This window comes from Crocuta crocuta, unplaced genomic scaffold (assembly GCF_008692635.1).
Source record: "Crocuta crocuta isolate KB4526 unplaced genomic scaffold, BGI_CrCroc_1.0 scaffold388, whole genome shotgun sequence".
Classification (NCBI taxonomy): Eukaryota; Metazoa; Chordata; class Mammalia; order Carnivora; family Hyaenidae; genus Crocuta; species Crocuta crocuta.
The window spans coordinates 300,604-323,489 of NW_027528867.1; the positions used below are offsets into that span (position 1 = coordinate 300,604).

A 22,886-nucleotide genomic window follows, 5' to 3' on the forward strand; every position below is an offset into this window, starting at 1 on the left:
GGAGCCAAAACTTGACTGTGGGGACTTCTGCCATTAATTTGCCAGGCGCCCTCAGTCAGGAAACAGTTCCTGACTGTTCCTCTGGGTTTATAGCCCCCTCCTGTCTGCACTCCCAAGGCAGGCTGGGGACACGTGGCCATGCCCCGCCCTTGCTGGCTTCAGTTTCTCAATTGGGAGCCGGGGAACTGCAGTGGCCTGCTTTCCCCGCCCTTCCCATTAGTTGGGAAACCCGATTGTGGGCTGGGGGAAGCAGCACCCTCTCATCTGGCACCCGCTGCGTCCTGCTCCTAGGCACCTGCTCCTACGCTGGAATCCCTTAACATCAGCAAAGCCCTAGAAGACCGCATCCTCGTGGGTGAAGAGGTAAGAAGGCATTCATTTTTTTCTCACATTTTCTTTTCCTGACTTCACCTCAACTTTGCTGCTTTCACAGATCACAGCAAGAGGTATTTGAGCAAGACTCGAAAAAGTCCTGGGCATAAAGCTGTGAACTGTGTCTCTGAAACTGTTAATTCTCTGCTCTGTGTTTCTTTAGACTTGCTGGAAAAAAGATCCAAATAACCAAAAGCAAGCTACTTTCCCTGTTTGCTTCTGAGTTTTGTAAGTCAGCAGAGCCACATTTTTAAATGGTTGTTGTGGGTTACTGGGGCCTGCTCCAATGCATATTGCTTTAGGTCTTTAGATTTTTATGTAGTATGCATGAATTATGTGTGTGAATTACCTTATCAAAAATTAATTGATTTAAAGTTCTTTGAAAGAAAGGAGGGAAATGGCATGTGTGAGCCTTCCTCATTTGGATGGTATTCTGAAATGAAAATGAGTTCTACTTTTACATTTTGCATTTATTTCAAATGCACAAAAACCAACTAACTGCTTGTCATTTTAAAGGTTTATGTGGTATCTGTCATTAACAAACCCATCCCAGCATGTGCAGCCTTTGCCTCTTATTTGTAAAGCTGGTTGCTTCCAGGTGTTTTGCAATTAGTAATTTGATTTCTATGGATAGTCCTGTGAAAATAACCTTTTCTAGTTTTTTAGATATTTTTCTCTCCTCTTCTTGGAGTTTGTTCTCCATCAAAAAATGAATACTTGGGGCAATGGGCAATAACATTTTTGTAGCTCAGTTCATGTTACACATGCAGGTCAACTCACGCAAGAATTATATGACTAATTCCTAATTTCCAGAACCAAGATGGTCTGAGGGGGTGGGTGAGAAACTTGTTTTCTCTGAGGAATTTTCAGGAAGGAGGCAGTCTGCATAGTGGTTAAGACTTGACCTTTGAAGGCAGGCAAGCCTGGGTGTGTATGTATAGCTGCCTGACCTTGAACTCTCACCTAATAATTGTGCCTCAATTAGTTCACTTGCAAAATAGAGATTATATAACTTCTTGGTGATACAGGATTTGTACACAATGTCTGGCACTTATTAAGTACCCCCTTGGAAGGCTTTTAAAGCCTGGAACTTTCCCTGGGTCATACCAGTTGGGCAGAATTGAGAAAGTCCTTTCAAGGGCATCTTCTTGACTCCCTGATTCTTACCCAGCCCCACTATAACTGGAGTGAAAGTCTTCTCCCCTGCTACAGGACTTTTTTTTTTTTTTTTTTTTTTTTTGGCTTAGGCCCCTGTCTGTACTAAGACTGGAGGGCTGGGTGTCAGAGGACAGCAGGTCAGGTGAACCTCTTTCTGAAGGATCCCCAGACTCTTGGTCTCCTCCTGCCACCTGATCGAGATGTCACCCTTCCATCTCCCAGCCGCCTTTATCAAAGCACAGGTTTACAGGATCCCTGGACAGAGCAGAGAATTCCCCAGAAGTCTAAGGGTACGCTTTGTGTTCCTCAGTCTAATAGGTTATGGGGAGGCCACCTATGAGGCTCAGTGGAATAAGCACAGGGTGGTCAGGCTGGGTTCCAGTCATGGTTGTGGACAGTCATTGGACTTCTCTGAGCTTCAGTGTCTTCATCTGTAAAATCGAAATGTTAATGCCTTTGCCATGGAATTACATGAGATAACATAGGTAAAGTGTTTGTCACATAGCAATCTGTTACTATGGAAGATCAAAGCCATGCTCCAGAGCTTTTGGGAAGATACCAGAATTAGCCATAAAAGATGGGCAGAAGACTCTTGTGCTTATTTTCTTGGTCAGCAGTTTTTTGGGTTTTTTTTTGTTTTTTTCCTTTTTATTGGGCTAGCTGGCCATGGTGCTGGAAACTGGGGCAAGATGCATAAGTTTCATGCTCTTGACAAAGGCATACAGCCCATCTCATGGGAGCAGAGGATACTGTGACCAAGGCAGCCTGGGTGCTCCAGGACAGCTCCCTGCTTAAGAAGGAAGAATAGTCTATTAGGTGGAAATGGGAGAAAGCTGAATTTGGGGGGGTGGGGGAGGGAGTTCAGGAGGCTGCAGAACTGGGAGAATGGGATAGGAGGTGAGAAGAGTCCGTGGGGACTAAATTTTGAAGGTCAAGTGAGAATATGGTCTTTATTTTATGGATGTGGAGATTTAAGCAGGGTTGGGGATGCCTGTTCTGGCAGCTTTAGGGGATGGTGTTGGAGGCCTGAAATGGACCCAGCCTTCCTTCCCATCTCAAAGGCTTAATGGTACCCCAAATAAATAAATGCACAGAGTGGAATTCTTAGGATTGACTCATTGTGGGGGAGCCTGGCCTGAAAGTTGGGGAGCTGGGTTCTGGGGTTCTTATCCCAGAGTGGGTGGATCTCCTCTTCTGCCTCAGTTGAGGGCTCAGGGCAGTTAGGCTTCCTATAGCTCTTTCGTTCTGGGGGTCTGCAAAATGCCTTTGGAAGCTGAAGTTACCTGTCTTCCCGTTCCCCGCGCCCCTCCCAGGCAGTACTGTCTGGTGGCTGTCCCTGTCCCAGCCTTGGTAAAGGCATTTTGTTTGAAATGGGTAATACGGCTCTTTTAATCCAGGAGACTCCTCGGAAGTCTGAGAACTGTGGCCTCCGGGCCTGCAACAATCCCAGGGGAGTTCTGGGCTCTGGCTATCTTACACACTTATGTATGAGGGCAGTGTCCCATGATTAGGAGATGGTGTCCTCTGGGAACTGAGCTGCATTTAGCCTGGGAACTTATGTCCTGAGCTTCTCAGGACATAGGAGAGTCTCAGGACATGTTAGAGGAGAGTTTTATCTGTGCATCCTGGCCAGGAGGGGCCAATGGCCGCACCTGAAGAACTTCCAATTTTTCCACATCCTCACCAACATGTTTTTTTCTGCACTGATAGTTACCATCTTAATGGGCGTGGGATGATATTTCATTGTGGTTTTGATATGTATTTCCCTGGTGATTAGTGATGCTGAGTATCTTTTCATATACCTGCTGCTCATTTGTATATCTTCTTTGGAGAAATATTTGTTGATACCCTTTGTCCATTTTTTTTTTCCAGTCAGGTTATTTGATTTTTTGTTGAATTGGAGTTTTTATATATTTTGGATATTAATTCTTTATTACATTTGTATATATTTTCTTTCATTCTCTAGGTTGTCTTTTCACTGTTGATCATGTCCTTTGCACAGAAGTTTTCAATTTTGATATAGTCCCATTTATCTATTTTTGCTTTTGCTGCCTGAGCTTTTGGTCCCATATCTAAGAAATAATTGCTAAGTCCAGTGTCACAAAGCTTTTTACCTGTATTTTCTTCTATGAGTTTTATAGTTTTGGATCTTTATCTTTACAAGCATTTTAATGGCTTTATTGTTTTCATAACATGTTTATTAGGAAAAATACTAATAATTCAAAAAAGCACAGGAAGAAAAGAAAATCCCAATCCCAGCCCCCCCCCCCCCCCCCCCCCCCCCCCCCCCCCNCCCCACAACCATTCCCTAATATTTTACTGGGCAACTCTACAGACGGTGCCTTTATTGCTTTCCAACTTTACCTTGCACATAAACCACCTGGGGATTATGTTAAATTCTGATTCCTGAAAGCCCGAGGTGGGCCCAAGGTTCTATATTTCTAACAAGCTTTTGGGTAATGCTGTTGCTACTGATCAGGAAACCATACCTGGAGCATCTTTAGTGTGTATACACACACACAACTCTATGTCCTATGGGATCACCTACACATGACTTTCTTATAACCTGTGTTTTTCCCGCCACTCCACCTTTATTGCTGTGGAAATGCTGATAAATCCAGAGCTCCATTATAATTTATAGTTGCCCTATATATTCTTCCATTTTGTGGTAGGATGCTAATTCAACTAGTCCCTATGGATAAAATTCAGGGTGCTATGAAATTATCATTGTTAAAAACTAGTAGCAAACATCTTTGTGATCGTGACCATGTCTTGGTTTATCTGAAGAAATTATAGTTACTTTGTTTTTTGTTTTATATAAATAATCTCTACACCCAGAGTGGGCTCCAACTCACAACCTCAAGATAAAGAGTTGCATGCTCTTCTGACTGAGCCAGCCAGGTGCCCCTTATTTATTTGTTTTTCTGAGAAGCAGACCAGAACTAATGCATTCAAATGTGCTGCTCCTTAAAGGAGTCATGTGGGAGGCTGGATTCTTAAGCTGAAGGCTCTGCCAGTCCCCCATTGGTGGAGGGCAGAGCAGTGTAGGAGAGGGGCGGGATAGGTGTAGCATAGAGGTGGGACAGGCAGGGGCATGAGAGGAGGCAGTGGTGCTAGCACAATCGGCACCAGTCTTCAGCCTGGAATTGTGTATCTAGCAATCATTTAGTACCCACAGCTCCCTGCAAGCTTTGACTTAGTCTTCCCAACTAAGAAACTCAGGCATAAGGGAATACTTGCTTGCCCATGGTCATATAGGTGGGATGTGGCAGCACCGCCCGGGATGCACCAGGCTCTGTGTCTGAATGCTAGTTGCTTGGGTGACTTCTCAGGCCCATCCTGGCCTGTACTGGCAGCCCTACCCCGCCCTTCTAGCCACTGTGGTCCCAGTCCCACTGCATTGGAGAATATTAAGAGAGCTGCCTGGGCTCCTTTCCAGGCCCGTAACCCCTCTCTTCCTGCACTCCCATCCTGTGAAGTGGGCCCTGAACCTCACTCTGCTGCAGCCAGATCAGCTTGAGAGGGAGCCCCCCCTGAAGAGACCTCTTTGCCAAAGGCTCTGTGGGCCGTGCAGGGTAGGCAGGATAAGGCCTTTGTTAGACGCTAATTTCAGAGTCTCCTGGGCCTGGGAGATCAAGGGGGCTGGGGTGGTGGGCCTGGGGGTGTATTCCAGATCACTGTCTCCTCCCTAGCCAGGCCCTGAACAGAACTCTGTGAGGACATTGGAAGCCCCAGGGTGGTCACTGACCAGTGGTACAGTAAGGATTTACCAGGATGGGGACTATTGAGAGTATCATACAGTTGCAGACAGCCCTGAACTTGAATCCCAGCTCTGCCATGTGCTGTCTGTGGGACCTTGGGCAAGTCACAGCGCCTCTCCAAGCCCACATTCCTCAACAGTAAAGTAGGGATAAAAATAGGCTCTCCCTATAGGTCTCATAAGCTTTAGGATGGCTACCATTAAAAAAAACAAAACAAAACACCAATAACAAGTGTGAGGAAGAATGCAGAAAAATTAGAATGCTTGTGCTGTTAGTGGGATTGTAAAATGGTACAGATACTATGGAAAACAGTTTGGCAGTTCCTCAAAAAACTAAAAAAATAACTATTCTATGATCCAGCAATCCCACTCCTGGGTATATACCCAGAAGAATTGAAAGCTGGGTTTCGAAGAGCTAGTACACCCGTGTTTATAGCAGCATTGTTAGCAATAGCCAAAAGGTAGAAGTAACTCAGGTGTCCATCAGCAGAAGAATGGATAAACTAAATATATACGTGTGTGTGTGTGTGTGTGTGTACACACATGGAATATTACTCAGCCTTAAAGTGGAAGGAAATTCTTGACACATGCTTCAACATGGATGAACCTTGAAGAGGTTATGCTAGGTGAAATGAGCCAGACAAGAAAGACAAATACTGTATGATTCCACTTATATGAGGCACTTAGTGTTGTCGAAATTATGGAAACAAAGTAGAGTGCTGGTTGCCAGGAACTGGAGAGAGGAATGGAGTTACTATTTCATGGGTATAGAGTTTCAGTTTTGCAAGATGGAAAGTTCTGGAGAAGGAGGTAGGGATGGATGCATAACCATGTGAATGTACTTAATACCAGGGCACTGTACACTTAGAAATGGAGATTTTGCTATTTTATGTGCATTTTGCCACAATTAAAAAATTTTTTTAATGTTCATTTTTTAGAGAAAGCAAGAGAGTGTGGGCAGGGGAAGGGCAGAGAGAGATGGAGACACAGAATCCAAAGCAGGCTTCAGGCTCTTGAGTACAGAGCCTGATGCAGGGCTCAAACTCACAAACTGCGAGATCATGACCTGAGCCAAAGTTGGATGCTTAACTGACTGAGTCACCCAGGCGCCCCCACAATTTTTAAAACTGGGAGAAAAACTAGTACATGCCTCACAGGGGTTATGTGAGGCACTGTATGCAAACTATTATTAGTGTCAGGTCTGGGGACTTCCAAGACTTTCTGCCTTATGGACCCAGGTGTTGGGGATACATGTGTGTGTTCTTGTGAGGAATGCCATTCTGTACGAGATGCTCAGTGTGCGGTTCTGGGGACACTCCCTGGAGGACTGCCTGAGGGCCCTGCTCAGAGTGATCCTAGAGTTTGTGGGATGGGTGGATTCCAGACATTGGAAAGTCCCTGGCAGAAAAATCACTTCCACTGAAGGGCAGTTTGTAGGGAGGCAATTTCAGCCCCACATAGAGGACTTGTGAGCAGAGCCATCCAAATGTGGAGCACTCCCCATTAGTGGAGGCATGTAAGAAGAGAGTTGGCAAGTTGCAGAGGAGACTCCTGCATGAGGCAGTGGTGGAGGTAAAGGCTCTCCTAGGCTCTGTGCCTCTCTGATGTGATCCAGTCCAGTCCAGTTAAATATAACAGGCCTATGTGAAGGTGAGACCCAAATCAGAGGGAGGGAGGGAGGGAGGGAGGGAACAGGCAGGTGGGAAGACTTGCTTCCAGTTCTCCTCTAAATGACAGTATTAATTGCTGCCCTTTACTCTGTGCAAGCACTGTGTTAAATGCTCAACAGGCTTGATCTCAAATTCTCACCCCAACCCTGTGCATTGGGTGCTCCTATATCCCTGTTTTACAGATGGGAACTGAGGCCCAAGGTTTAAGTCACCTGATCAAGGTTGCCAGTAGATGATAGAGCTGGGATTTAAACCTAGATACTCTGGCTCCAGCCCTCTATGCTGGGTGGAAATCTATAAAACCCACCTACCACAGGTTGGCCACTCCCTACCCGTCTGCGCCTGGCTGACAGTTCCTGGGACCTGACACTCTCACAGGTATGGATTCATGAGCTGGCACCTCCTCTAGCCAGGTGAATCTGCACTGTCCCTTCCCTCTGACTGGCTTCTTTGTGGAGCTAGGCCGAGCTTGCTTGGGTCCCCAGGGTCCAAGGATAACATTGTGCAGACAACATTGGCCTTGATTGGGAGCCAGCCTCACTGTTGCTTAATGCCCCCCTTCTTCCATTAAATGAGACCCACCTTAAAAACTCTGTTCCAAAGCTTAAAGTCTTTCCCATGGCTGTTGAGTACATTTTGCTTTTTTGCAGCAGCGTTTTTTTCCAACTTAGCTCTCTTGATGCCAAGACCTTATCCACATGATTCAGTTTGTCCAAGTTCCCAGTCTAGTACCCGCAAGGCAATAAATTCTATCCCTAATGGTGGCAATATGGTGTCTTCCTCTGTCCTCATAGCTAAGCAGGATTACAGAGGAAGTCTTGGCAGGAATGGTGATTTACCCAGAATGACCCACTTGGCTGAAGTGGCATTCATACCTTATGGAGGCACAGGGAGCTATCATTTAAGGACATCTCTGTACCAGGCACACTGCTATGTTCTCACTGAATTCATATGGAACCTGAGAGATAAAGGACTGTGTTATTCCCATATCAGAGATGAGGAGAGACTGAGGATCAGAGAGGTTAAATCGTGTGTTCAGAAGCTCAGATTTTTCCCTCTCCCTGCTACTCCCTTGAGGCTCTGTGTCAGTTGTTGATCTGACAGCAGCATTAGTTGCACTCACTGCTTGGTAGAATAACTACATTTAAGCTTTCTCTCCCACAGCTGCCCTGGGAGTGGGCCTTGGAAGTGCTATGTTATAGATGAAGCAGGTGATTAGGGACTTCCCAGGGAACCACAGGGGAAGGGGCACACCTGGGATGGGTGGTGGGCCTTTCGGCCTCCCTTGCACTACAGGCACCTTGTCACCTCCACTGCACTGGATTGCAATCTGTGTGGCCCTCCTGCAAGCCTCCTTGGAGGAGCTGTCCCCGGCCCCAGTGAAGCTGTGATTCACAGAGGCCAGCACACTAGCTGGCCCGGTGGAGGCTGGGATGGGGCCAGGTACTTTCCAGTGTCTTTCCACAGTTGGGAAACCTTTCTTGAATGACACTTCTGCAGAGGGTGCCTCCTGGTCCTCACTGTCCTGGTTTCCCTCCTGACCAAGGAAGGCCACTCCTCCCCTTTTCCATGTCTATAGTTTTTCCTTTTCCAAACTGTCATGTAGTTGGAAACATACAGTATGTAGCCTTTCTATATTGGTTTCTTTCACTTAAAAATAGGTACTTACAGGGGTCACCTGGCTGGCTCAGTCTGTGGAATATGTGACTCTGGATCTCAGGTTTGTGAGTTCAAGCCTCTTGTTGGACATAGGTTACATTTTAAAAAATTACATTAAAAAATGCCCCCACAATATTCTTAAGATGTTTGTTCTCCCTGGAGTGCCTGGGTGGCTCAGTTGGTTGAGCGTCTGACTCTTAATTTCACCTTAGGTCATGATCTCGCAGTTCATGGGTTCAAGGCTCATGTCCGGCTCCAATCCCTGCTTGGGATTCTCTCTGTCTCCTTTTCTCACTGCTCTTCCCCTGCTCCCTCTCTCAAAATGATAAATAAACTTAAAAATTGAGGCATCTGGGTGGCTCAGGTCATGATCTCATGGTCCATGGGTTCAAGCCCCTCATTGGGCTCTGTGCTGATAGCTCAGAGAGTAGAGCTCGCTTTGGATTCTGTCTCCCTCTCTCTCTGCCCGTTCCCCTGCTCGTGTTCTGTCTCTCAAAAATGAATAAATGTTAAAAAAAAAAAAAACTCTTAAAAACAATAGATATGTAGTGTCCTTCTGTCCCTGACATAGAATAGCTCTTCTTTTACTTAGGTGTTCGTTGGTTTCTTTCATCACAGTTTCATAGTTTTCGTTATATACATCTTCCACATATTTTGATAGATTTATACCAAACTATTTCACTGTTTTGGTCCTAACATAAGTGGTACTGTGTTTTTAATTTCAAATAGGTAATATATGTGCACAGGAAAAACAAATTCAAGAGATACAGACTGGTTTACAGTGAAAAGTAGCTTCCTCTCTGTATCCTATTCCTTAGGTCTCCATTTTCAACTATCCGAAGACACTCACTGATGCTAGGTTCTTGTGTGTCTTTCTAGAAATTGTATGTACATACTCAAGCTCATATGAATATTATCAATTCAACAAAGATTCATGAGGATTTGCTATGGGCCAAGCACAGGAGCTGGGGCAGAGAACAAAAGGAAGTCCTGCTCTCATGGAGCTTATATTAGTTATAGTGGGTACCACCAACTATAAGAACTCTGCCTGGCAGGTATTTTTATCCCTGTGGGAGGACTGAGGGCCAAATGAGGACTCTGTTTCCAAGAGCTGAAGGAGAGAGGCTGGTCCTACCAAGAGCTAGGGGCAGGGCTGATGCTGCTCAAGGCCAGAGGAAGCAGGTTCTGGAAGGGAGGGCTTCTTGCCAAGGCAGATAGGTACAGATGAGGAGGAAGCTTAAGGAGGCAGTTAGCCCAGTCTGGGGCCAGAGTAATATCAGAACAAGGACTTGGAAATCCTATTTCCAGGTGGCTGCATTAAAAAGAAAAAAATTTAATGTTGATTTATTTTTGAGAGGTGGAGTGTGAACGGGCGAGGGATAGAGAGAGAGGGAAACACAGAATCTGAAGCAGGCTCCAGGCTCTGAGCTGTCAGCACAGAGCCCGATGTGGGGCTGGAACTCACAGACCTTGAGATCATTGACCTGAGCTGAAGTCAGGCACTTAACCAACAGCCACCTAGGTGCCCCTAATTAATTTCTTAATCTTGTTTCCTCTCTAGCTTCTCAGACACATTATTCTGGGGACCAGCCTAACCTTGTTTGGCTGACCTTAAGAGAAAAGGAATTTATCCATTTTGAGAGCAACACTGCCACAGAAGTGGTCAGGGTGTCCCCAGAGGCACAGAAGGTCAGGACAGGCCTGTGATGAAGAGCCAGAGAGGCAGTGGCAGGTTGAGGACTAAGTATCTGAGTGGCAGGTCTGGGCCAAGTTGGTTTCCCCACCTGGGTCTCCCTGCCCGATTGGAGGTAATATTCTAGACACGGCACTGGTGTCTCTGGCATCCCACTTTCCACCTGTGCCTCAAACACTAGAACCAATGGATGCCCTACAGCCATATGAATGCTGCCCTTCATCCATCCCCCAGCCCTGCTAAATATTTTTGCATCTGGTTATTGTGTGTGTGTGATACATGTAGTAAGAATAGCTCATCACGGATGAGGACAAGGGCCAGTGACTGAAATTTCATTCCTGTTTTACACATGAGGAAATGGGCTCTGAAGCGAAATCTGTACTCCTGCCGTAACACTACATTGCCTCTGTAGTGTCACAGAGCACCCTCTGTAGCACCCCGGGTAGAGGCACACTCAATAGGAGTCGTTCTCCAACTTGATATATTTGTACGTGCCTCGCTTAAGCAGCGCAGATGCTTACCCTCTGGCTGAGCTGAGACCCTTCCACTCTGTTTGGCTCTGGGGTAGCTCTCTGGTTCTTGGCTCTCCAAATTGTGCTGCTTTGGGCCATTTCTGACTTGGTTATATTCTTAGGGCCCACCTTGTAAAGAGGAGTTACTCCTTCACAAGGTTCAACTGATTGTATGGTTTTTATTACAAATTGTCAGGTAGGGCCAATGCAGAAAAATTGGAATATTTTATCGATGAACATGTATCAGATATATGTACTTCTTACCAAATGCAGCTCTTTAATTCCCGAAGGCAGAAAGGATTCACTTACATGATGATTACATTCTATACAAATGTATACAATGTGTCCTTCAGTCCCTGCTTCTATTGAATGGCACCAGTTTTACTGACTAGATGATGGTTCTTTATACATTTATATTCCCTGGGATACATACACCAAGGAAATGCCTGGGAGGCCAGTGTCTGGAAGAGACCGTTCTTAAAAGGATCTAGGACTTTTCCATCTAGGCATGGTTCAAACTGCCTGGGAGAACTGCCTCTCAGCCCCCTCCAAGCACATGAGCCTCCATTAGACACTCCTTACAGGTTATCTTCCTTTATCACAGGGCTTGGGGGGATGGTTGGTATTCTTGCCTCCAGCTTCTGCCTCCAGCTCATCTTGCACATAAGTGCTCCCTAAATTAATGTGCTCATCAGGTCACTCCCCTGCTCAAGAATCTGCACTGGGTCCCTGCTGCATGTCCCATCAATAACTCCTTGGCTTTCAAGACCATCTGTAGTCTGGCCTTGTCCTGCCTGTTGACTGTAGATTCCCATGACACCCCAATACAGCTTCTTTGCTCCAGATAAATAACCTTCCCTTTGCTGTCCAGATTATCTGCTACGTGAGCCTCATCTCCATGCCTTGTTCACTTTATCCCCACTTCTCCCTCCTCAGTGTCCTTTTTATTCCCCATTCTCCACCCTTGTATGAAACTTGCTTTGACCAGCAGGCCACCTCCAGTCCGTCCTTTCTCCAAACACCTATGATGTTGATCGTTCACACCATAGAGAGTGACTTTTTTTTTTTAATTTTAATTTTTTTTTTTTTTTACAAATAGTTTATTGTCAAGTTGGTTTCCATATAACACCCATTGCTCATCCCCACAAGGGCCCTCCTCGATGCCCATCTCCCCCCCCCCCACACCCATCAGTCCTCAGTTTCTTCTCAGCATTCAAGAGTCTCTCATGGTTTGCTTCATAGAGAGTGACTTTCAACTATTCTGCACAAGTTCTTGGGGCCTGCTTCCAAGATCACTCCTAGACGGTGATTTCTATAAGAGCAGAGAATTGAATCCCCCAGAGTCTAGGAGGAGCATATATAGTGCCTGCATACTAGCCATTAGCAGTGAGGCGATGCACATGGAAATATTCTGTAACCCTCAGGCAAAAAAGCAAATGAACAACAGGGCTCTTAGTGTTACCATATTCCACAGATTGTAAAATACACCTTTTCCTCTCTTCCCACATTTTAGTTATCTCTGAAATCAGGATCAATGGCATATCATGATGTAATTGATAGTTCAACTCCCCTTTTGTTTCTTGGTGGAATATAAAATATTGGTGCATTTTGCAGTCACTTGTGCATTAGACTTGAGGAAAAGCACTTACTTGATGGTTACTTCCTGGTTGATGTGAGAATCTGTTTATAGCTGTTTCTGGATTGGACCTGGGAGAAAGCATTTGGGAGAAGTGAGGGAATGTTGGGAAAGATGAAGGGACACTGGGAGAGGAGGGGGTTCTGGGAGAGATGAGGGAAGCTGGGGGAATGAAGGATGCCAGGAGAAGTTGGGGATTACGGGAGAGATGAGGGATGATGGGAAAAGTGAAGGGTTCTGGGAGAGATGAGGGATGCTGAGAGAAGTGGGGAATTCTGGGAGAGATGAGGGATGCTGGGAGTAGTGGGATGTGCTAGGAAGGAAGGGGAAGGTACCCTACTGGGCCCAGAAGCTTCCTGAATCTGAATTGATTCAGCTCTTCCTCTCCTCTGTTCACCTGTCCTCTGTATATGCTGCTTCAGAGACTGATTACTTGCTAATTGGAATCTCAGCAGCATCAGCCCTGGTGGGGTGGTGACAGTGGGCTGAGAGGCTGTCTTCCCTTTCCAGTGAGGAGCCTTCTCATGGGCTTGGCAGAACCAAGGGTGTCTCTGACCAGCTGGCTGCTCAGCTGTGAAGGGAAGAAAGCTGAGCACCCAGCTCTGTGTAAATGCAGACTGGGAGAGAAGGGGAGACTAAAGGGCAGGGGACACAGCCTCTAAGGAAGCAGAGAGGGCCAACCCATCCATGGTGACGACAAATGGCTCCTTTCTAGGCCCAGTGGCTCTGAGCTCTGGCCAGAGTGGCCTGCCTTGACCAGCTCAAGTCATGCATGCAGCCTCTGGGTTCTGAGTCTGCAGTTGCAGGGTGCTCAGGTCACCCTACAGATCTTTGTGGGCTCCGTCTCCTGAAGCGGGCCTCTCTTGACCCCACAGGCAGGTTCTTCTAGCAGCATAAAGCTGCCAAGCGTGGAGGGGGACAGGGGAGTGTGGTCTTTTCATTTTGCCTGCACACTGTCCCCTAATGCAGAGTTAGCAGCAAGGCTTTGGGGCCAGACATACTTAGATTTAATACATTCTCTCCCACTTGCTACCGTGTGACCTTGGGCAAGTTGCCAACCTTTCTGAGATTTGGTTTCCTCCTTTTTTGTTGTTGTTGGATAGGTGGCGATTTTAATAATAGTGAAGGGAACTTAAATGTGAAAGCATATCCTTTTTTTTTCTAATGTGTGATTTTTTTTTTTTCTTAGTCCAGTATAGTCAACACACAGTGTTAATACTAGTTTCAGGTATATAATAGAGTGATTCAACAATTCTATACATCACTCAGTGCTCATCACAATAAGTGTACTCTTAATCCCCTTCATGTATTCCTCCCCCCACCCCCACCTCCCCTGGTAATCACTGTGGTTTCCTCATATTTAAAATAAGGGTGAGAATTCTAACTCTGGTGGGGGAGTAGAGGTGGGGGGTGGTGTGTGTGTGTGTGTGTGTGTGTGTGTGTGTGTGTGTGGGGATTAAGTGACAAAAAGTAACATTAGCCACTATTATTATCATCATCATTGTCCCATTAGTCCTTTATTCCCCTAAAGGCAGTCCCATCTTCCTATGGACCTCGTCCAACATTATCAGTGCAAATTATATGGGCCCCACACATCCCTGAAGCAGAAGCAGCACCATCTCCCTGGCCCTCCCCCAACCCTGACACAGAGTTTTCTGGCTGTTTTTCTGCTGGGTGTCACTAAGCATTCTGTTGGGTATCACTAAGCATTTCTTGTGTGTCCACTGGGGGCCGTGCCTGGTGAATATCAGAGCTCTAATTCCATTGGAGAAATAAGGCAGGAGCCATGAAAAGTTCAAGGCTAAAATAACCCATACAAGGAAAAAGAAATAAAAGGGAGATTGCTTTTCAGTAAGATGGGGGATTTGATACTTTGTGGAGAAAAACTCTATAAAACATCTGGAAACTTAGGATAGAAAACAATCAACATGCTTTTTATGCATAGCTGCGTGGAAATAGGATAGCCCTTGGACAAGAGACATAAAAAGAAGTTGATAGCCTGTCTGGGGAGAAAAGTGAGACATTTTGCCTGCCCTGAGCATCTTTTGCTGGTCTGGATAAGCCAGGAACTTGGATCTGAATAGTCATAGGAACAAGAGACAAAGTTTTGGTCCTATATGAAGCAGAGAGGTAGAAATGTGACTCCCACATACATCGGGGACACTCCAGAGTTTAAACTTCCAATGAAAGTTAGGCCAGAAAAAATACACTCACCTTCAAAGGCTGGGAGCAGGAACTCTTCTAACTTGGCCTGGATCTGGTTGGAGAAGGCCTCTTCTGAGAAATTTACAACCACACTCCTGCCCTCTTTTGAATTTGGGATCCAGTTTACACTACTCATGTGATCCTGGAGTCTCTAGGCCAGGAAATGAACATAAAATCTATTCCTTGCTGGAAAATTCATAGAGACAGAAAGTAGAATGATGGTTAGCTGGGGATGAGGGGAGGGGGAAATAGAGAGTTGTTTAAAGAGCATAGGGTTTTTGCTTCACAAGATGGAGTCCTGGAGGTTGGTGGCACAACATTGTGAAAGTAAACACTGTAGAACTGTGTGCTTACACATGGTTAAGATGGTAAAAAAAAAAAAAAGTTATTAAGATGGTAAGTTTTATATTATGTGTATTTTGTTACAATAAAAAGCAATTTTGGACTGGTAACTTTTAGGGATACCTTGCAGAAGCAAAAGCAGAACCTCTTCTGAGGAATAGAACTTCAACCCAGCCCGCTCAGGCTGCCTTTAGGATGCTTGTTGAACTTGAGCAAAAAAGCCCAAATTACAAAATGCACTTAGGAAACCAGCAACTAAGAGGGAGTCGGCAAGAATGAAAAAGAGAGCTAGAAGATCAATGTCCCCAGAATGTTACTGTGGAATTACTCATAATGTCAAAAAAAGCCAAAACCAAAACAAAACCCACCACAATGACCACTACTGGAAACAAAGCAGACCCCTCAGGCAGGAAATTTGTGTCGCTATTAAAAGATTGAAAAGGCTTTGCCTGAGGGGTTTGACTATTGAATGAGAAAAATAAGAAATGTACTTGTATTATCTCATTATTTGCAAAGCAACCCCATAGAAAGCAAAACATGACTTGCTCACACTTGTATATATGTGTGTATTTCTCTACATATATGTGAGTATGCAAAAGGGAGCGAAGGCTGCCCATCAGGACTGCTTGTTAGAGCTCCAGGCAAAGGAAAGGAGATGGGAGAAGGAAGAAGAGGCGGAAAAAAGTTCAAGACTGTCCTGAAAATATGTACAACACTCAGCCTTCAGCATGCCTGCTAAAAATCCCACTGATGAAGGATGATCCCTGAATGGGTGTGTTTGTATCTGGAGGATAAAATATATACATAATACTGACTTTGTGTCTCTTTTATAAGGACACCAGGTCTGACATCTTCCTCTTGCACTTCCTTCCCCTCTTCTCCTTTATGGTATTACTGGTGTCAACGCATGTCCTCCATATCTTTCTCCTTGTTCACACTAAATATGTGGACATACATACACATAGAGAGGAAGTTTGCTCGTCTGTCCTAATAAAATCAAATAACCAGATCCACATAACTATTTTTCCTGCTTCACAATAGGCCTGAGTCACCCAGGCGCCCCATAGGCCATTTCCAATCATTAACTTCCACAGCTATAAAAGAGAGACACAAAGCAACAAATACAGACATCTTTGTATTTTATTCGTGGCAACAAACTTACATTGATTTGGTATATGACAACAAATAAGAACAATTAAAAACAAACAAATGAGGCAGCCAATGAAAAACTTTCACAGCTTGCTTTTAAGAATGTCAAGTGTCCGTTCTCTTGGGAGGGCCCTTTTGCAACAGCTTTCAAGAATGTAAAAGGTACCTTTTCCTCAACCCAGCAATTCTGCTGTTACCTATGCACGTCCCCCAGGGTGGGGGTCAGGAGGCACCCAGCTGTCTGTACAAAGACAGTCATTGCAGCATTAGCTGTGGAAGTTAATGATTGTAAATGGCTTATGGGGCGCCTGGGTGACTCAGTCCATTAAGCGTCAGACTTTGGCTCAAGTCATGACCTCACGGTTCGAGCCCTGCATTGGGCTCTGTGCTGACAGCTCAGCCTGGAGCCTGCTTCAGATTCTGTGTCTCCCTCTTTCTCTGACCCTCCCCTGCTCACGCTGTCTCTCTGTCAGAAATAAATAAAATATTAAAAAAAGTTTTTAAAAAGGAAATGGCCTAAATGTTAACAGGAGACAGATTAAATCAGTCACAGTCTAGACACACTGGAATACTTAGCTTACAGGAAAAAAAGGGAGACAGTGTCACTGTGAGTGAGGCTGATTGAGAAGAGCAAGGTACAGAACAGCATTCTGTTAATTTGCTGGGTCTGCAAGGAGACGCTGAAAACAGGCATGTTCCCTCTCACCCTTTTAGGAGGCTAGAAGTGTGAGATCAAGTCGTCCATCTGAAGCCATGGGAAGGGGGAGTCCTTCCTGGCCTCTTCGTAGATAATAGTGGCTCCCGAAGTCCTTGGCTTTCTTTGGCTTGTGGATGCATGACTCTGGTCCTGCCCCTGTCTTCTTGTCTGTGTGTGTATCTCTCTCCTCTTAGAAGGAACTTCCTCACTGGATTTAGGGCCCCACTCAATCCAGCATGAACTCATCTTAACTAATTACATCTGTGAGGACCCTATTTCCAAGTAAGGTTACATTCTGAGGTTCCAGGAGGACAGGACCTTTGGTAGGGACCACTCTTTAACACACTTTAAGCACTTGTGGGGGTACTACTATTGGATTAAAAAAATGAGAGAGAGAGATGTTGGGCACTCCGGAATGGTAGGGGGAGGCTGAGGCTGTGGAAAGTGTACCCCTGAGGTGTCTTTGGAAGAAAGCATGAAGTCCAGAAGTAGGACCGTGACAGGAAAGGGAGGGAAGAGGCTTTCAGTTGGAACTCCTTCAGCCTGTGTTTGTCCTTAAGGCCCACTGTGGGAAAGGCTGGGGGGTTGGGATGAGGAGGAAGGAAGCTGGGGGTGCTGGTAGAACCCAAGATGGCTTGTCCCCTGTGCCTTCCTGTTGAGGACAAATGGACCTGAATGCCAGCCTCTGGGGTCCTGATTCTGGTAACAACAAAGTTCTTAAAGTTCTGGAACAATCCTCCTTGCCTAGGCAAGGTCCCCTCATGAGGGACATGGTTTTGTTTCTCTTCATTTGTTAGAAGTGTGGTGAAAGCCTTGTCGGGTTCCTGCTCCAAGAAGCCTGCCAGTCCCTCCCTAGCCTTGCTGAGGCACCTGCTGCTCCCTCTCACCAGCCTGCTCTGTGACTGGGCCTCCCCCTCAGTGTTAGCTGCTCCAGTCTGGGGCTCGCCTGGGTGTGTGAAGCCCTGGGCTCATGGGAGAGGCTCCATTATAAATGCACGTAGAACAGAATTTAACCCTCATGTGGAGACTTGATAATCTGTTTTAAAAGTTTCATGTCTTTCAAAAAAATTTTTTAACATTTTTTAAATGTTAACTTATTTATTTTGAGAGAAAGTGATAGCATGGAGCTCGGTCGGTCCCATGTGGGGCTCGGTCCCACAAACGGGGGTTCTGTCTGACCTGAGCCACAGTCAAGAATCAGATGCTTAAGCAATTGAACCACTCAGGCTCTCCAAGTTTCATGTTCTTATACAAGGAAACATGGACATGAATGGGCTCATGGTGGAACCAGTCCTGTGTCAGACTGGGCATGTGTGAGCAGGGAGGAGGAGATGTGGCCTGGCCAAGAGGCTGGCTCCTCCACCCTGGCCCCCGACCTTCCCTTTCTAAGTGACTCGGGAACAGGGGCTGCACATCTCATTCTTTAACTGTGATAGTGATGCATGTTAGCAGAAAAGAGACCCCAGCCCTTCACTGCACGCTTCCCTGGGTCTCCTGATGATAGGCATAGTTGGGGATTCAAGGGGGCTTATGTTCCAGCAGGGAAGAGAGATAGGAAGCTACAGTGAAGGATTGTTTAGTCACAGGTGCAAGGGTTGTTACAAAGCATGGATCCACATTGCTTGTGGAAGGGTAACAAAACAAATCTGACCATGAGCCAGAACCCGCCATCTGTGCACCAGGGCCTGTGAAGGGCAGGGACATCCCCACCAGCACCTGTGGAAGAACCGCACTTGAACCCAAACTCAAGTGTGAGGCCAAAGCTCTGCAGGAACATGGGCCTTGAGTGACCAAGATGCTCCCCAGAGTGGGAACCTCTGCAGACACCCTTGTGTCGCTCCATCAGTCCGCCCTCCACACCCACGTTGAGGACGCATTCCCCCAGCTCCATTTCTGGATGAGGAGAGTGAGGCCTACAGAAAGGAAGTGATTTGTTCTGTGGGTCCCAAGTCAGGAAGGGGAGTCAATAAGGAGAAGCCAAGGCTAGTTTTCCTGGCACTCTGCATAAGTCTGCACAAGTCCCCAAAGTCTGCTCTGAGTGAGCCAAAAACTTAGGAACAAAGCTGCTCTGTTCACCAAGAATTCCATTTTCCCTTATTGTTCACCACTAGGGACATTCCTGAATTAGTAAAAAAAGGGACGGGTTCAGCCCACATTCTGGCAGTTGATGGGCTGTGCAGGGTCAAAGTCCCAGACTTTAAAGAGCTCCCAGCTCAGAGATGAGGCAGACCAGATGCACAGGACACTGTGATCAGGCCAAAGGACAAGGGGCACCAGGGGTCTGGGAGCACAGAGGGACAGCTCCCTTGGAGAGGGGATAGCTAGAGCAGGAGGCTGGCAGTCTTTTGTGGGTGAAGGGTGACATGTGAGAATCTGGGGTGGAGGTGTGGGCATGGGGGAGGAAGGTGGGAGGGCTTGCATGTAAAGAGGGAAGGGCATTCTGCTCAGGGAACAGCAAGTTCAAAGGGATTGAGCCCAGTCTAATGGAGGGTGCTTGCTGCAGAGGTGGGGCCCTGATCCCCTGGCGATCCCGGGTCTGTGGAGCAAAGCATCATGAAGGTCTTGTTCTGAGAGAGGGGAAGGCTGTCTGTCCTATGGGAGGAGGGCTGTTTGAAACCTCTTTGAGGACAGACACTCTTTAATAGGTTGAGAATAGCAGAGTCCTCTTCTTTCCCCTCAAATGCAAGTGTCTGTTTATATGCAATATTTTTGAGGGTTTTTTTTACTTTAAAAAAACTGTTGTAAATATACATAACAAATTAACAATGTAAGCATTATTAAAACGTAAACAATTCAGTAACATTAAGTCCACTCACAATGTTGTGTGACCATCACCACTATCTGTCACAAGCAGAAACTCCACATCCATTTAACTGTAACTCCCTTCTCCGCTCTCCCCAGCCCCTGGCAACCACCATTCTTTCTGACTCTATGAGTTTGCCTGTTGTAGACACCTCAATTTATATGTAGTGTTTAAAGAATAGCGTATTGAGGTGAAATTTATGCATATAAGAAACTATAAAAAGTGCACAATTTGCTAATTTGCGATATTTATACCGGAACCCAGATAATGACTGTATCAGTCACGGCCAGAAGTTTCCTTCAACCTTTGAACATCTCTCTCCCCATTCCACCTCCCCAAATAGCCATTAGTCTGCTTTCTGTCCCTATAGCTGAGTTTGGATTTTCTTAAGTTTTAAATAAATGGAATTATACAGTATTACTTTCTTTGGGAGATGTCTGGTTTCTTTCAGCATAACTAATTTGAGCTTCATTCATGATGTGTGTATCAGTAGTTCATTCTTTCCATCGCTGAGTAGTCTTCTGTTGTATAGATCTATCATAATTTTTAAGATGTATAATATAATTTACTGTCAAATTGGCTAACATATAGTGTGTAAAGTTTGCTCTTGGTTAAAATATTTTTTTAAATGCTTATTTTTGAGGGAGAGAGAGAGCATGAGTGAGTGAGGGGCAGAGAGACAGGGAGACAAAGAATCTGAAGTAGGCACCAGGCTCTGAGCTTTCAGCACAGAGCCTGATGCAGGACTTGAACTCACGAACCGCAAAATGATGACCTGAGCCAAAGTCAGACACTTAATTGACTGAGCCCACCCAGGTGCCCCTGTCATAATTTTTTTTAATCCATTCACCCGCTGATGTACATTTAGGTTGTTTCTAGCTTTTGGTATTAGTAAATTGAGATACATTTAGTTTTTGTATGTTGATCTTGTATGTCCCGAAGCCTTGTTGAACTCATTTCTTGGTCACCTTATTCCCAATTTCAGGGGATAAACATTGAGGTTTTCACCATTTAGCTGAAAGTTTCTCATACATGCCCTATTTCAGGTTGAGGAAATTGTCTTCTATTCATTCATAATTTTCTGACAATTTCTATTAGGCATGGATGTTGGATTTTGTCAAAGAGGCCAATATCTACTGGCATGTACTGAAGAGGGTCATCTGGTTTTCTTTTTTAGTTTGCTATCATGGGGAATTTACAATGATTGATTTTTAAATGATGAACTATTCTTTCATTCCTGGTTCTGCATGAGGCTAGGAGGTTAGAACGTGGAGATCATGGCTCTCGTCCCCCCAGTGAGACCCACCATTGGGCACAGTCATCCCCAAAGAGGATGGAGGGAGGGAGGGAGAGGGCAGTGGGCAAGGCTGGGGAGAGAGAGAACTGCCAGACACCGCAGTGTTGGCCTGCCCAGGCGAGCAGCCTCAGGTGAACAGCTTCAGTGGGGCCTCTGGCTAACTGGGGGTGCAGGAGGCTCTACCCCACAGCATGTGCAGGTGGGACGAGGCGACATCTGCTCTCCTCTCTTTTAACTGGTAAGACACCAGGGACTTGGCCTAAGCATCGTGTGTTGCCCTGGAGCTTCCTGGAGCCCCAGACTCTGCATCTGCTGCCAAGCTGAGCTGATAGTGGCCGGCTGAGGTTTTGGCCAGTCTGTGCACCTTGTGAGGGTGTTCCCTGGCACAGTGGGCGATGGCCCACCAGGCCAGGGATGTGTAGGCAGTTCCCTTCTCTGTGAAGTGAAGGTAATGATCTTTCTTTTCTGGGCTGCTGTATTCACTGAACTCATAGTGACCGCTTGAATGAGACTAAAGCGTCCAAGGCTGGGATTTGAACCCTGATGCCCCTGCTCACTAGCTGTGTATCCTTTGGCCAGTGGCTGACTCTCTCAGCTTTAGTCTCCTCGTTTGTAAAACAGAGATACTGATACTGTGAGATATGGGGGGTACCCATGATAATTTGGCGTCATGCAGATGAGCAAGTGTGCATTAAGCAGTGGTGCCCCACACGTAGAAAATGCTAGGTAATCTCACAGGTGAGCAGAGCCATTGTGGCTGTGTTGCTGTGGTACTGTGGGAGAGACTGTCCTGGAGCTTGAGGTACCACAGAGGCGGCCAAGGGAGGGAATGGGGTCTTGCAAGTGGACAGGAATTTATCCTGCCCTGGCTTAAGCTTGCTGTGGGGCACATTTGAGCCTTGTGCTCCAAGGCCGGCACTCTCAGCATCCCTGCCGGAGTGGCATGACCATTGTGCCCCACTCAGGTACAGGTGGGGAAAGGGCAGCTCAGTGCTAGCACTAAGATTGCAAATTGAGAGGATGATCTGAGAGAGGGAGCTGGGGGAGGAGAAAGGAACCAGATAGCCAAGGAAATTCTTGACAGATTCTCTCCTTCCTCATTCTGCATGGTTTTCCTCCTGCTTCTGGGGTGTGGAGTATTTAGCTGACCTAGGTCTTCTCTGATGGCATTTCAGCATTTGGTCCAAATGTCCAATTCATTCACTGAGATGTTTTTCAGCAGATCTTATGGTCTCATATGTGCAAAGCTGGCATCAGGCTCTGTGGACATAGTGGTGAGATCAGAACAAGGCGGCTCCTTGAGGAAAGACAGATAACCCACAAGTGAACGCAGTTAAGATAATGACAGAGTGGGGGCGCCTGGGTGGCTTAGTCGGTTAAGCGTCCGACTTTCGCTTGGGTCATGATCTCGCGGTTCGTGGGTTCGAGCCCCGCGTCAGGCTCTGTGCTGACTGCCAGCTCAGAGCCTGGAGCCTGTTTCAGTCTGTGACTCCCTCTCTCTCTGACCCTCCCCTGCTCACGCTGTCTCTCTCTCTCTTTCTCCTAGAAATAATAAATTAAAAAAAAACTTAAAAAAAAAAAAGATAATGACAGAGTGGCTGGTGCTATGCAGAAGTACCACAGGGGTGTGGGACAGGGATTGACCTGAGGTGGTCAGAGAGGGTCTCTCTACACAGGTGATGTTTGAGTTGACAAGAAGGAGCCAGCTGGGCAAAAAAATCTGGACTGGAACATTTAGGCAGAGGGAAAGGGCAGAGTCCTTCAGAAGTTAGTCTGACATGTGGCTGGGCGTTAGTGAAGGGACAGTGGGTGGAGCTGAGGGAAGTGTCACTTTGTAGCCTGCCGGGAAATTGGGAGAGCAGTTAAGATTTACTCTAAGTGCAGATTCCAAGATTCTTCTGGAAATGGGCGGGGGGGTGGGGTGGGGGGGAGC

The 22,886-nt window shown here is 46.2% G+C and overlaps 1 protein-coding gene across 2 annotated transcripts in view; it reads left to right on the top strand.

Annotated features, from left to right (window-relative positions):
- Positions 1-243: 243 nt before the first annotated feature.
- IL34 (interleukin 34) overlaps positions 244-22,886 on the top strand; it is a 60,901-nt gene continuing 38,258 nt past the window's right edge. For both annotated transcript variants that reach the window (XM_077756308.1, XM_077756309.1), the window contains exon 1: positions 244-363. The gene's annotated coding sequence lies outside the window, so the exon portion shown is untranslated. The remainder of the gene's footprint in view (positions 364-22,886) is intronic.